Source organism: Lacerta agilis, chromosome 6 (genome assembly GCF_009819535.1).
Source record: "Lacerta agilis isolate rLacAgi1 chromosome 6, rLacAgi1.pri, whole genome shotgun sequence".
NCBI lineage: Eukaryota > Metazoa > Chordata > Lepidosauria > Squamata > Lacertidae > Lacerta > Lacerta agilis.
Genome location: NC_046317.1, coordinates 54,349,803 through 54,362,969, shown reverse-complemented (window position 1 = coordinate 54,362,969; position 13,167 = coordinate 54,349,803). Strand labels below are relative to the sequence as shown.

The 13,167-nt window shown below is 48.9% G+C and overlaps 1 protein-coding gene across 1 annotated transcript in view; it reads left to right on the top strand.

The window, feature by feature from the left end:
* The first annotated feature begins 449 nt into the window (after positions 1-449).
* The window catches only part of PIK3C2B (phosphatidylinositol-4-phosphate 3-kinase catalytic subunit type 2 beta), a 95,680-nt gene continuing 82,962 nt past the window's right edge, over positions 450-13,167 (top strand). Inside the window, exon 1 of the mRNA XM_033152773.1 lies at positions 450-770. The gene's annotated coding sequence lies outside the window, so the exon portion shown is untranslated. The remainder of the gene's footprint in view (positions 771-13,167) is intronic.

Here is a 13,167-nt window from a genome sequence, read left to right as displayed (position 1 = left end):
TTTGGCCAAACTGCGGGAGGCAGTGAAGGATAGGCGTGCCTGGCGTGCTCTGGTCCATGGGGTCACGAAGAGTCGGACACGACTGAACGACTGAACAACAACAACAACAACAAATGCAAGAACTGCAGATATGGTGAGTCTTTGCGCCGCTGCTGCCTGGGGCCTGGCACCTTCCTTGGAGATGAGCAGAGGAGCAAAGAACTTTGCCGTGTGAAATGCAAGGGTCGGTTTCCCCGCGCGCAATGCAGCATCAAACTCCAGCTCCGCCACGATGGGGCTTCTGCAGAAGGACAGAAAGGCGGACACAATCATATGCCTTCGGCTCTTCCACTAAGTCCAGAAAGCAGCCGGAGCCCTTTTTAAAGCGCCAGGGTTCACGGCGGCCGTGCGCGAGGTCTCCAGGAGATGGCGCGTGCCTTTGCATCGCCTCTCGTCTCCATTGTCTCTCTCGCTTGCATCGCCCGGCTTGCTTGGCTGTGCTGGGAATCTGCAGCTCGCCGCTTTCGCTCGCCAGCTCCCCTCCGAAGAAGAGACCCGTTCCCGGAGCTGCTGCTTGGATTTTAATGCCAGATGCACGAGGATTAGCAGATCGCCCCGAGGAGCTATCCTGGAATTACCACAGGAGGAGGCGGAGGAGGAGGAGGAAAGGGGGGAAAGGAAAAGGCATTGTGGAAGAGAGAGAGAGAGGAGAGGGGAGGGAGACGCGCAGGGAAAAGACTATCGCTTGGAAACGGCAGCAACAGACCAGGAAATCGCTGGGCAGACACCAGGTAAGCTGGGAGCAGCAGGAGGAGGCCGGCTGGAGGAGGCGTTTGCGAAATGGACTTAGAGAAGATGTGCGAGACCCAGGTTTGGAAACCAACCAGTTCTCCCTTTCGCAACATGGAAATCGGGAAGGGAGGGAGGGAGCTTGTGCAGGGAAGCCGCTTCCACTCCAGTCCCAGCCTTGGATGCAGTGCAGTAGGCGCAGCAAGCCTTGGCGAGCAGGTTGCGCGTATGGAGGCTGAGCCTAGCTTGCAGAGGAATGCTTCAGCAGCGGGATCCTGCTCAGTTCTTCCAATAATCTCTTCCCCAGTTGCAGCGATCTCTCTCTCTTAAAAGCTAAAGCTGGCTTTACTTTAATCTTTCCCTTGGGGTTGGCCTTTCTTTCTCTCCCCACCCGTATAGCTTGAACCACATGTGCTCGGATCTCCTTGCAAATGCCTGCTTGCTTTGCGTTCCTCCCTCTTACAAAGCGACGAGCTTCGGGGAGAACGGACCGCAAAAGGGGCGCGGTGCCGGAGGGTTGGTGGTGGTGGTGGTCGTGTAAGAGGGACAAATCCAGCACATCGGACATGGGCAGCAGAATCTCTTTTTCTGGGCAAACTTCCCCAAGCTGATGGAGCACGATGGATTTCTGACTTTTCTGAAAGTTGTAATACTACAATTCCTCTTCTTTCTCTTCCCCGCCCCCTAATAACTCTCCGAGGAATGGACAAGAACTGCCCATGCTTGAGCGAGAATACAAGGTTGGGGCACTGTTCCTAGAAGTGCATTTATGTTGGTTTGTTTCTGCAAAATTCCAGGGAGCAATAATAATAATCATCATCATGATCATCTATCCCTTGGGATAATCGATTCCAGGAGCCAGCAGCAATGTTAGCACCATTATTCCTTTGTCTAGTATTATTATTATGACTAGCCTACTATCTGTGTCATGAATATGTATTTTTAAAGCCTGGCTCTTGCATTTAGGGAAACATAAGGAGCTTATGATTCCCGCGTGTAGACTGCTTTATATGTAATTTATAGGGCTCTTACTATAATCCTGGTTAAAATGATGAGTGGGGGATCAGAATTGTTAATTAGAGGGTCATCCCTGTTTTTCTTTTTAGGAATGCATGGTTGACCTACTAAGAAAAATAGTGTTGTGGGGATTTTTTTTTTTTTTAAATCAGGCTTTGGGTTGTTTTTCCTTTGTGTCAACTGTGCTGTCGATGTCCCTCCTCCGCCCAAGCAACATAAATGCTAAACATAAAAAGCAAATGATAAAACTGGATTTGGAAAAGTGGATGTGTTCAGCCGGTTGGTGGGAAAGACCATAACCTTGCATTGAAATGGGTAATAGTAGAAAGCCATTTCTTTTACTTGCGATAAAAAGGAATCCACAAGTTATAAAATTGCTCACCAGTTGTAACTTTAGAAACCTTGGACAGTGAGACATGCTACCTTCTCATGCGGCAAACTGGAGCAATGTTTACATATGTGCTTCTTAGACTCTCCCTCCTTGTAGTAGTGACGATAGACAGGGATAAGATCCCCTCACTTCAAAACAAGCTTGCTGTGTGTTGAGTTGATATTGGCGTAAAATGAGTCAATGGCCACACTGCAATTGCGTTATAGTATGCCATATAGTTTCCTGCTTCGTAGGCCTTTTATGTCACAGTTACGCTTTCCTTTAAGCATAGATGTAATCCCACCAAATTCCTGACAGGGCTGTTGGAATAATTGGAAGCTTTGCTATTGATTTTCAGCAACCTTTAGAGAAAACCAGTAGCGCTAGCATCCATGCATACACACACACCATTTTAATGCCCACCAGCGGAGATTTATCTGCACTGAAATCTGATTGGCAAGGGAGGATGTCTAGCCCAGCTAGCAAGGCTGTCCTGGTCAGGGCTCATTAGCTGCATTACCATGGATTTGTGTGAAACAAAATACAGAGCGTGGTTGGGATCAGGCTGAATGTTTGCATGCGTTGTTCCCGGGAGGAAAGCTGAAATGCATTCCAATGCCAGGATAGCAACCATTAAAGCTCCATGCCTTTGCGGATTGAGATTGAAAGATGTTGTACAAAGTATACATTGCTGGCTCCCTAGAATGAAAACTTCTGCCAGTGTGTACAATAGCGAGCAAAAGGAACCAGTGGCCTGACAGTGATGGAAGGTAGTTTTCTAAGTTCTTAAGAAATAAGCAGATCCAGAGTGCAGACCGAAGGAACAGACTCTTGCACTGGGGTGTTGTTTCAGGGGTTTTGTTGGGAGAGGGGTTGTTGTTGATATATATATATATATATATATATATATATATATATATATATATTGTATCTTCATTTTTATATCTTTTTAGATTTCTGTGGGAAATGTTCAGTTTGGTTTTAAGTATGGAAAGGTGGCATACAAAGAAAATGATTAATTAATAGAATGATGATAAACCACTTATATTCTGCATGCTGCACTGTAGGTAGTCAGAATATTGATCCATCTCACGCAGCGTCGTCTGCACTTAACTGGCAGCGGTTCTCCAGGGTTTCAGGCAGAAGTCCTTTTTCCCAGTCTGACTGAAAGTCACCAGCAATTGAACCTGGGACCTCCTGCCTTCAAAGCTCTCCCCACTGAGTTGTGGTTCTGCTCATATTGCACTCGTGTTTTGGGTACCGGTACTTTGAGCAAGGGTTGTACCTCGATGGTGGAGCACATGCAAGAGGTTCCAGGTTCAAATCCCGTCCTCTCCTGATTGGTCCAGGAAAGCTTGTCTGGAGCCCTTGGAGAACCCCTGCCAGCCAGTAGATAATACTGAGTTATACAGACTGGTGCTGTGTCTCTGTATGAGACAGATTCCCATGTGCTTAATCTGATGGCACTGAAGGAGGTCCACAGCTGCTCCAGCTATAATTTGCCAAATAAGACCTACTTTAGATAATGTACGCAGACAAATGCCATCCTTTCTTCCCCGGAGGAAAAGTGTGGTGTTTCTAGTACCTGCTCTTACTCTGTAGCATCCTGTGAATCAAAGTGGGGTGCTCAACATGACACCAGGAATGGCAGAAATGGAACATGAGTGAAAGAATGAAGCTAAGTATTTCTTAGTAGGGTGGGGTGGGGTGGAACCTATGACCTAATTTTTCTAATGTAGGGTATTTCCTCAGAAATATTACCCAGAAATGAATCTGACATTGGACTCAACATAGGCTCTGGGAGGCACTGCCTGAGGGACGTTGCAAAGATTTACAATTCACTCATTTATAAAAAGTCAGAGGGAAGAGAGGGCATATGAAAGGGTAAAGCCCTGCTTCTCATGTGGCGGCTGGTATTCCACCTACTCTCTCTCCCACCCCCCACCCCCCGGCCTTGGGTGTCCTCGTTTTAACTGGGCCTTATTTCGTGCAGCCTGAAAGTATGTTTATGGCTGAATCAGGATCTGTGTTTGCAAAACACAGGAGTGTGTCACTCTAGGACAGGACTTGACAACCCAGCCTTCTAGTGATTCAGAAAGTGAGTTGAGAGAGACCGGTATGTGCAGGGTGCATAACCTCCTGTCGTCTTGCTGCATTACCTCTCAAGGAAACTTATTTTCGCTCCATCCTGTTGCCTGTTATGAATGTCATGTGTTTAGGTCAGCCTTTGCCCTAACCTGTGGTGCCTCCAGATGTTCCAGGCTGCAACTCCTATAACTCCAACCACTGACCATGCTGGATGTGATTGATGGGAGCTGTAGTCCAAAACAGTGACTGGTTGGAAGGATATGGCTGCGCTGATGCAGCCAAGGAAGGCTGCATCAAGGAAAGGCTACACCAAGGAAAGATGGGCATTCCAGTTAGGATGTTGCCTTGGATTTGGAGCCAACTCACACAACTGTGACTTTGCACACAACTACTACAACTCAGTACTATCTGCAGCTTAAACTTCCCATGAGGTCAGGAACAATCTGGTTAGATGCTGGCCATGATCTTATACAGAAATCTAGTGACTCAGCATCCAGTGAGAGACTTGGGAATGGGAACCGTAACACAGAAGCACCAAAATCCCTTTATTCCTGCAGGAAGATGATGTCTTAAATATCAGAAGTGTTTGAACATCTTAACGCAAAAGCCCTCCAGCAGTTATCAGAGAAACTGGGATACAGTGCTGCTGATAGCCATGCCCAGATGCAGTCACACCTCCTCTAGGTTATAACAGGTTACATTTACACGTACTGTATTCAAATGCGCCTGTTCTTTTGCCTCCTGATAGTTAAGAACCAGATTTTCAGGATTGCGCAGAAGGTGGAACATATGTACTCAGCTGAGGAAAATGCTTGTTATTTCAGTGCATAGAATTTTGTGCAAAACCAGGATTTGGTGGTCAATGCCAAGCAGCTGGGTGCCTAATCTTGGGCTCCTCTGCAAGCCTGCCCCCTTTTCTGTCTTTGTCCCAGAGGTGCAGCTGCATGCGTCTGCCGCTTGTGCATTGATATGCACAGCTGGTCAGTTCTGCAGAACTGAAACTTCTGCATCGGAAACAAAAGGTTGTGCTGAATTTGACGGTTAGGCGTGGCTTCAGGAAGTGCCGCACCAGGTAGCATAGTTGCAGAGAGATAGCTGTGCAGAGCAGCGAACCTTGCAGGGATATTTGCTTAGCTCAACAGTACTGACATAGATGAGTCAACGTCCGTCACACCTCAGAACTTACAGGCCTGGTGGCGATACTTGCCAGTTGAACAGAGCAAGCAGGTTTCAAAGCAAATGGAAACTGCACATGTGGGAAATTATGCAGTAGGTGCTGGCAAGATGTGTATCTTTGTTAGGTATCTGTTCTGCTTTCTACAGGCATGTAAGACTGAAAGGGTGCAATGTGGGGGTGGGAGCGAGCCGTGTAGAGCCATCCTCGTCATGCTAATGAAATTGAGCATGAGGTTTAGCCAGGCCTCGCTCCTCAAATATAGTATAACTTTACCCTGACAGATGTGCAAAAACAACCTTGTTAGAATGACAGTCCTATCAATGACCCCTTACTTTCCCTTTTTAACGGTTCGGTGTGCTCACTTTGAAGCCCTTTCAAGGTAGAAATCAGGCATTCCGTGGATGTCACATAATAATAATAATAATAATAATTATTATTATTATTATTATTATTATTATTATTATTATTATTATTTCTACCCCTCACATCTGGCTGGGTTTCCCCAGCCACTCTGGGCAGCTTCCAACAAAATATTAAAAATACATTAAAACATCAGTCATTAAAAACTTCCCTAAACATGGCTGCCTTCAGATGTCTTCTAAATGTCAGATATTTGTTTATTTCTTTGACATCTGATGGGAGGGCGTTCCACAGGGCGGGCACCACTACCGAGAAGCCCCTCTGCCTGGTTCCCTGTAGCTTCACTTCTCATGATTAGGGAACCACCAGAAGGCCCTCTGAGCTGGACCTCAGTGTCTGGGCAGAACGATGTGGGGGTGGAGGCGCTCCTTCAGGTATACTGGGCCGAGGCCGTTTAAGGCTTTAAAGGTCAGCACCAACACTTTGAATTGTGCTCGGAGCCAATGTAGGTCTTTCAAGTCCGGTGTTACGTGGTCTCGGCGGCCGCTCCCCGTCACTAGTCTAGCTGCCGCATTCTGGATTAGTTGCAGTTTCTGAGTCACCTTCAAAGGTAGCCCCACGTAGAGCACGGTGCAGTAGTCCAAGTGGGAGATAAGTAGAGCATGCACAACTCTGTTGAGACAGTCCGCGGGCAGGTAGGTTCTCAGCCTGCGTACATGTAAACTGATGGCATAATATTTTGTTGGGAGCTGGCCAGAGTGGCTGGGGCAACTCAGTCAGATGGGCGGCATATAAATAATAATAAAAAATAATAAAAATATGGAGTCAGACTGTAGGGCACCGCACCAGAGTAAGAAAAAAACCCCCACCTATATGTTTCACAACTATGACCAGTTCTGTTCAATTAAGGAAAAGAACACTGAAACACAGCACCAAGATGGGTTTGAAATGACATTTCTCCTCCTTTTAGTAAATGGCACCTGTTCATCTGATAGGTATATTCTGCAGGATGACGTGTTCAGAGAATTCAGGCAGGACTGTGTCACTATCTTGAGTGGGCTGCATAGGATCATCTGGTTATAAAGCAGAGGTCTCCAGACTAAGGACTGCGGGCCGGATACGGCCTGAGGGACTCATTTATCCGGCCCGCAGTAATGCCCATTGCCCGCTCTTACCGGCGTGGCGTGGCGCGGCTGCCCACTTGGGTCAGAGGAGCATTGGAAATAGCTTGTGCGCATGCACAAGCGTTATTTCCGGTGCACATCCGGCTGGAGGAGGCCCGTGCACATGCGCACAAGCTATTTCCAGTGCTCCTCTGACCCGGAAGTGTGCCGGAAATAGCGTGTGCACACGCGTATGGGCACGCGCTCCCTGCCCTCCGGCCCGCTGCACGCTGGAGACACTGGCCCGAGGCACGGTAAGTTTGCTGACCCCTGTTATAAAGTGAAGAGGAAAGACCAGTGATATGAACCTCCATTCGTGATATTAAACATGATCAATCTACTGCCTTAGTTACATGCCAGTTCAAAGTGGCATACATGCTTCTCCCGCTTCTCATTTGATCCCTACAGCAACCTTGTCAGATTGGTTGGGCTGAGATGCCATGACTGGCCCAAGGTCACACAGTGAGTTTCATCATGGCTGAATGTGAATTTGAACCCTGTTCTCCCAGGTCATGGTCTGACACTAACCACTACACCATGCTGGTTCTTGAGGAGGAAAAGAAGAAGAGCATATACTATACAACACACAAGCTCTACTTCTTTGGTTTGCATGCCATATTCATGCACCCTGCGCATGCATATTCTTTTCTGGCAGCCTGTTCCTCAGCATAGCAGCAAATGCTGCCCCTGGAAAGAATTCCTCATAACACCTACACACCCTCTAACTGTTGTTCTGGTACAAGTGAAAACACACACAGTACCCAGAAGGGCAGCCATGGGGAGGCTTGCAGCAGCGAAAGGGCAAGCAGTGCCAATTCGTGCTGGAGACTTGCTGGTGTATTGTGGCAAGAGCAGATTTGGTGGGCAGCAGCCTGCATCAGGTCCATGAAGGAGATGTATTGTTTTACACAAATCTTAGTAATGGAGTAGAAAGCAAAAAAGGTATGACCTAATCATGGAGGGGGGGGGACTATTTGGGGATTGGATGTGCCCAGACTGGATGTAGCTGAACATCTCTATCTAAATGGTAAAGTAATGATAGGTTGGCCACTTAGGCATTGCCCAAAAGGAGGAATTGCCTTACCAAAAACAGGGCAAAAGATGACACAGAGTTGCACAGAATTTGCATGCACTAAGGCAGTGTTCTCCAAACTTGGGTCTCCAAGCTGCTTTTGCACTACAGTTCCCATCTGCCCTGACCACTGGTCCTGCTAGCTAGGAATGATGGGAGTTGTAGTGCAAAAACAGCTGGAAACCCTGCACTGAGGTATGAGCACAGATGCATATTTATGCATGAAATAATTGCTATTATTTAAATATATCTTACCATAGTGAGGAGGAGGGTGACCTGCAGGCCTGCTCACAGTGGTGGAGCTTCATGCTCCAGCACTGGGGGTGCAGAGAGCAGGTGGGGGCGGGGCTGGTGCGCGCCCCGGGGGCGGGGCACGCCACCTGCAGGGGCGTGGCTCCCAGCAGGGGGGGGGCAGCCACAATGGCACCCTACCGGGATCGTGCTGCCAGGGGCGGTGTGCTCCCCCCAAATTCCTCTTCCTCCGCAAGTGCCTGCTCAGTTAGCTGACTAGGTGCTCCCTGTTGATGGGCAACTGCTCTGCCTTCATATGGTACTTTTTCTTTAAACTGGATGTAAGCTAGATATCCCATCAAATAGAGGCGGGCTTCGAGTGGAGGATTGTTCTTTTTAAAGTAGGACACGTGGACACTCTGGGCTGAGAGTTACGGTAATTCTCTTGATTAGCTTTATCCACAACTCACATAAGGAAAACAGCAGGAAAGAGTTGTTAAGTGGCCTTGTCCAAATCTATTGTGGAATAAGGGAACTCAAACCTGCAGTGGTGCTTGAACCCAGGACCTGTGGAGTTCAGCCTGTGTGCTACTACTGAGTCTCCTGTGCTGCCAGTAGACCAGAGAAAAACTTGTGAAAAGGCTTGACCCTTATAAACACCAGGAAGAAATTGCTGGTGGTAAGAGCTGTTTGACAGTGGCTCCCAAGAGAGGTGGTGGACTCTTTCCTTGGAGGTTTTTAAGCAGAGGTTGGATGGCTATCTGTCATATACGATCTAGTTCAGATTCCTGCATTTCAGGGGGTTGGACTAGATGACCCCTGGGGTATCTTCCAGTTCTACAGTTCTGTGATTCTAGGAGCCTTTTTGAGACAGGGATCTGCCTCTTTGGCCTGAGCAGCAGAGGGACACGTCCCAGATCTGTGCAGCCTCATTTGCATATTATGTAAATTGCTTGCTAATTATGCAAATCAAGCATCTTAATTGGGTACCGTCTACCAATTGCTTTGTGTTTGCTCCTGGCTTGAAACTTCCACAAAATTTGGGGGGAAGAGATTGGGCCGCTTGCTCATGCCAGGAGAGAAGAGTGGCCTTTCTCATCTGTTCCGCCTGCCTTTCTTCTCTGAGTCTAAGAGCGCAGCAAAGGCAAATTCTTCTGAATGGGCCGCAGCTTAAAAGCTCTGCACATGCCAATGAGGACCAGAATAATGCAGTATTTCTGCAGTGAAACGCTGCACTGAAACTGCAGCAGGTACATCCGGAAGGGGCATGAAGTAACCGCCCCACTGGACTGTATGGCTGCTGGAAACAAATGGCCCATGAGAAACAAGCCAGATTTATCCAGACAATTCAGCCGCCTCATTTCACTTCCTGGGCGAGAATGATCCTGACTTAGTTAAGCTCTTGGTATATAGTTGGAATTAAGTCATATCATGGCCTACGTGTCCAATTGATTTCAACTTACTCAGCCTAGATGTAGTGTTTTCCTGTTTTCTTGGAGCTGTGAGAGACTGGAAATTTGCCCTTGCAAGGCGAGGAGCTAGGTTTTGCCTCATCAGGGTGGTCTGGGGAACCATGTCAACCGTGGTCTGAAATCAGTGAGTTATTTCAGAATCGGGCCTCAGCTGTAGGCCTCAGCTGGCAGGTGAACAAATTAACAAGAAAGCAGGGAAGGTCAGAGGTCAAAACTAGCCTACCTTGCAATTAATTCCAGGACTTTGGTAGGCCCAAAGCATTTTGGGGGCAGGGTTCCTGTGCCTGGAGCATGAGGAGGGGGTTGGTTCACAGATTGGTCAGCCAGGTTTTTTTTGAGATGCTGCTTCTGACCTTGCTGTCTCTCATTTGAATCGGAAGCCTGATGGTGGTTTTGCAAGCTGATGTGCTTCCATCTACAACAAGGGTGAGTCATAGCCAAATCGCAAGCCCCTTGTTGGACCTCTGACCTTGTTGGGCCCACTGCAAGGTGGAAGCATGGGCCAAGCCTGCCTGACTTTCTCTTTGCTTAGCAAGTAGCTACCCTACAAGAGAAGGAGTGGCATGTACTATCTCCCAGTCTTGTTTCTGGGCCCAGTTCAAGGTGTCCAGATTAACCCACAAAGCCCTTAGCGACTTGAGGCCAGTATTGCTGAAATATCAGTCGCCCCCCCCAATTGTACCTTTCCACATCTTGAGATCTTCTTCTTAAGGGGACCCCCTCTGAATGTATCTGCCAAGTGAAGTTAGGCAGGTGTTTATCATAGGGTGGATATTCTTGGTGGTAGCACCCCAGGGAAGCTGGCCGGGCACCTTCTTTAAGCTTGTTTTGGCCCCAGGTGAAAGCTTTACTTCATTCTCCCAAACTCTGTAAAATTGCAATTTTAATGTTTGGAAACACTGTTTATATGCTATGCATATTCCTCTCCCTGCTTGAAAATATCTATGCTGCAGAATGTTAATTTATGAGAGTCTGTTTTATCATCTTATTTCTGACAATGCTAGTGAGTAGCCTTATAAATCTGTAAGTGGAAATAAAATTGAATGGAGGACTGAAGTTGAACAATGGTAGGAATGGAGAAAGGGCTCCATTAGGGTTTAAAAAAAGGTGGGGGGTGTAGGAATGAGAGGATTTCACAATTTTGTTGAAGTTAGAAACAGCCATGGAGTGCTGGTTTTGATTGGAGCAGTGCTTACCCACCAACTTTTCTCCAATGAAAATAGGGACATTAATCATTATAGTTATAATAAATAATTATTACCTCGCCCATCTGACTGAGTTGCCCCAGCTACTCTGAGTGGCTTCCAAAATATATAAAAACATAATAAAACATTAAAAATTAAAAATGTCCCTATACAGTGGGGAGAGGCTTAATTCCTTCACCTGTGCCATTTTCCCCAAAGTAAATTGTGTTCTTAGCTCTACTTGGGGCTGGGGGAAGGTACCTTACAAGGGACTCCTGCGTTCAGATGGGTGTTAAAAATGCATCACATTCTTTCCTTGGAACTTCTTAAGCAGACGTTGGATGGTCATTTGTCATGGATACTTTAGTAGAGATTCCTGCATTGCAGGGGGTTGGACTGGATGACCCTTGGAGTCTCTTCCAGCTCAACAGTTTTGTGATTCTGTGATTCTGGCCAATTAGAAAAAACGAACAAACCACACAATAGCTCTTCTTCATTTGCAGTTACACGTTATTCTTAATAGGGAGTTCCCACCTTGGCTAGAATGCTGAAAGGTAAGAAGATAACTTATTCCCTATGAGTCAGGAAAAAGCATGCAGCCTGCACATTTCCCCTAACATCTCTGTCACTGTTCTCTTCTACTTTTTTAAAATGAAAATTACGAATTGGGACCAACCACTGTCCTCAATGAGTGGGGAACCCCTGGCCTACAGGCTCATTTAGGCACACAAGGTCACCCCATTTGACTCACAAAGGTGTTTCTGTCAAGCCACACCCACCTGCCCTACAGCTGACCTCTCACGATGTCGGTGAGGATCAGGTAGCAGTAGGGCTTGCACAAAAGGGGCTTTGCAAATCTGATTGGTGGTGCCTGCAAAGCCTCTTGGAGGCTTTAAGCACAAGGCATTTTGCAGGGGCCTAAGTGGACCCTAGGGACGTGGGTGGCGCTGTGGTCTAAACCACAAAACCTAGGGCTTGCTGATTGAAGGTCGGCAGTTCGAATCCCTGCAACGGAGTGAGCTCCCGTTGTTCAGTCCCTGCTGCTGCCCACCTAGCAGTTCGAAAGCACATCAAGTGCAAGTAGATAAATAGGTACCGCTCCGGCAGGAAGGTAAACGGCGTTTCCGTGCACTGCTCTGGTTCGCCAGAAGCGGACTAGTCATGCTGGCCACATGAACCGGAAGCTGTACGCCGGCTCCCTCGGCCAGTAAACCAAGATGAGTGCTGCAACACCAGCGGCGGCGGCCACAACTGGACCTAACTGTCAGGGTTCCCTTTACCTTTAAGTGGACCCAACAAGGCACGTTTAGAACCTGGGCAAAACCTGCCTATCAGCATGGTAACTCTGTTTAACTTGCTTCTTCCCCCACCATTGCTTGCCTTCCTTTCCCATCCCACCAGACCGGGGGTCGGGAACCTGCGGCCCCAGAGCCGCATGCGGCTCTTTTGGACCTTTGCCGCGGCTCCGGGGCTCCGGGGCTCCGGGGCGGATACGCCCGCCCACTTCTCCAGCTGGCCGGCGGCCGAAAATGACTTTGTTTTCATTCTACCACATCTCCATGTTTTCGTTGAGAGACTGAGCACCTCCGGAGGCTGAGGGCGGCGCAACATCTTGGCGGGGGGGGGGCGCTCCCACAGTCAGAAAGAGGCGTGCTACAGTAGAAAGTATGATAGAGAGGAGGAAGGGACTCGCGAAGAAAGAAGAGCGCGCCTGTGCCCTTGCGTCTCCCAGCTTCGCCCTACCTACGCCGGCTTTGCTTTTCCTCACAGACACACGCGCGCGCACGCACCCCGCCCTTCCACTCCGCCTCTTTCTTTCCCTCTCTCTCTCTTCCCCCAAGGCCCCGCCTTCCCTCCGCTTTCGGCGCGCTCGCGCTAAAAGGGGGAGGAGCTGAGTGCCTGTCAGTCAGCTCGTCTCAGGCAGGCAGGTGCTGCCGGCCGGGCGGCCTGGTTGTGTGTCTGTTGGCTGCGCCGCCGCGCTTGGCTATGGCCGGGCCGCTGAGGGGAAAGAGGAGGAGGAGGGAAGCGGGCGCCTGCCTTCCTTCCTGGCCGCGGGGGCGGAGCGCGCAGAGGCGGGGAGGGGAGAGCAATGAGCGGGGCCGCCGCCTCCTCCTCTGCCGCCGCCGCCTGCACTGGATCCGAGCCCGGCCCGGGCTTCTTCCTCTTCCCCAGCGGCACTGGCGAGCCGTGCGTGGTCATGGGCCCCGGCGAGAGCGCGGCGGGCTTCGGGGCGCTGCTTCTGCTGCCTCCGCCAACCATGGCATC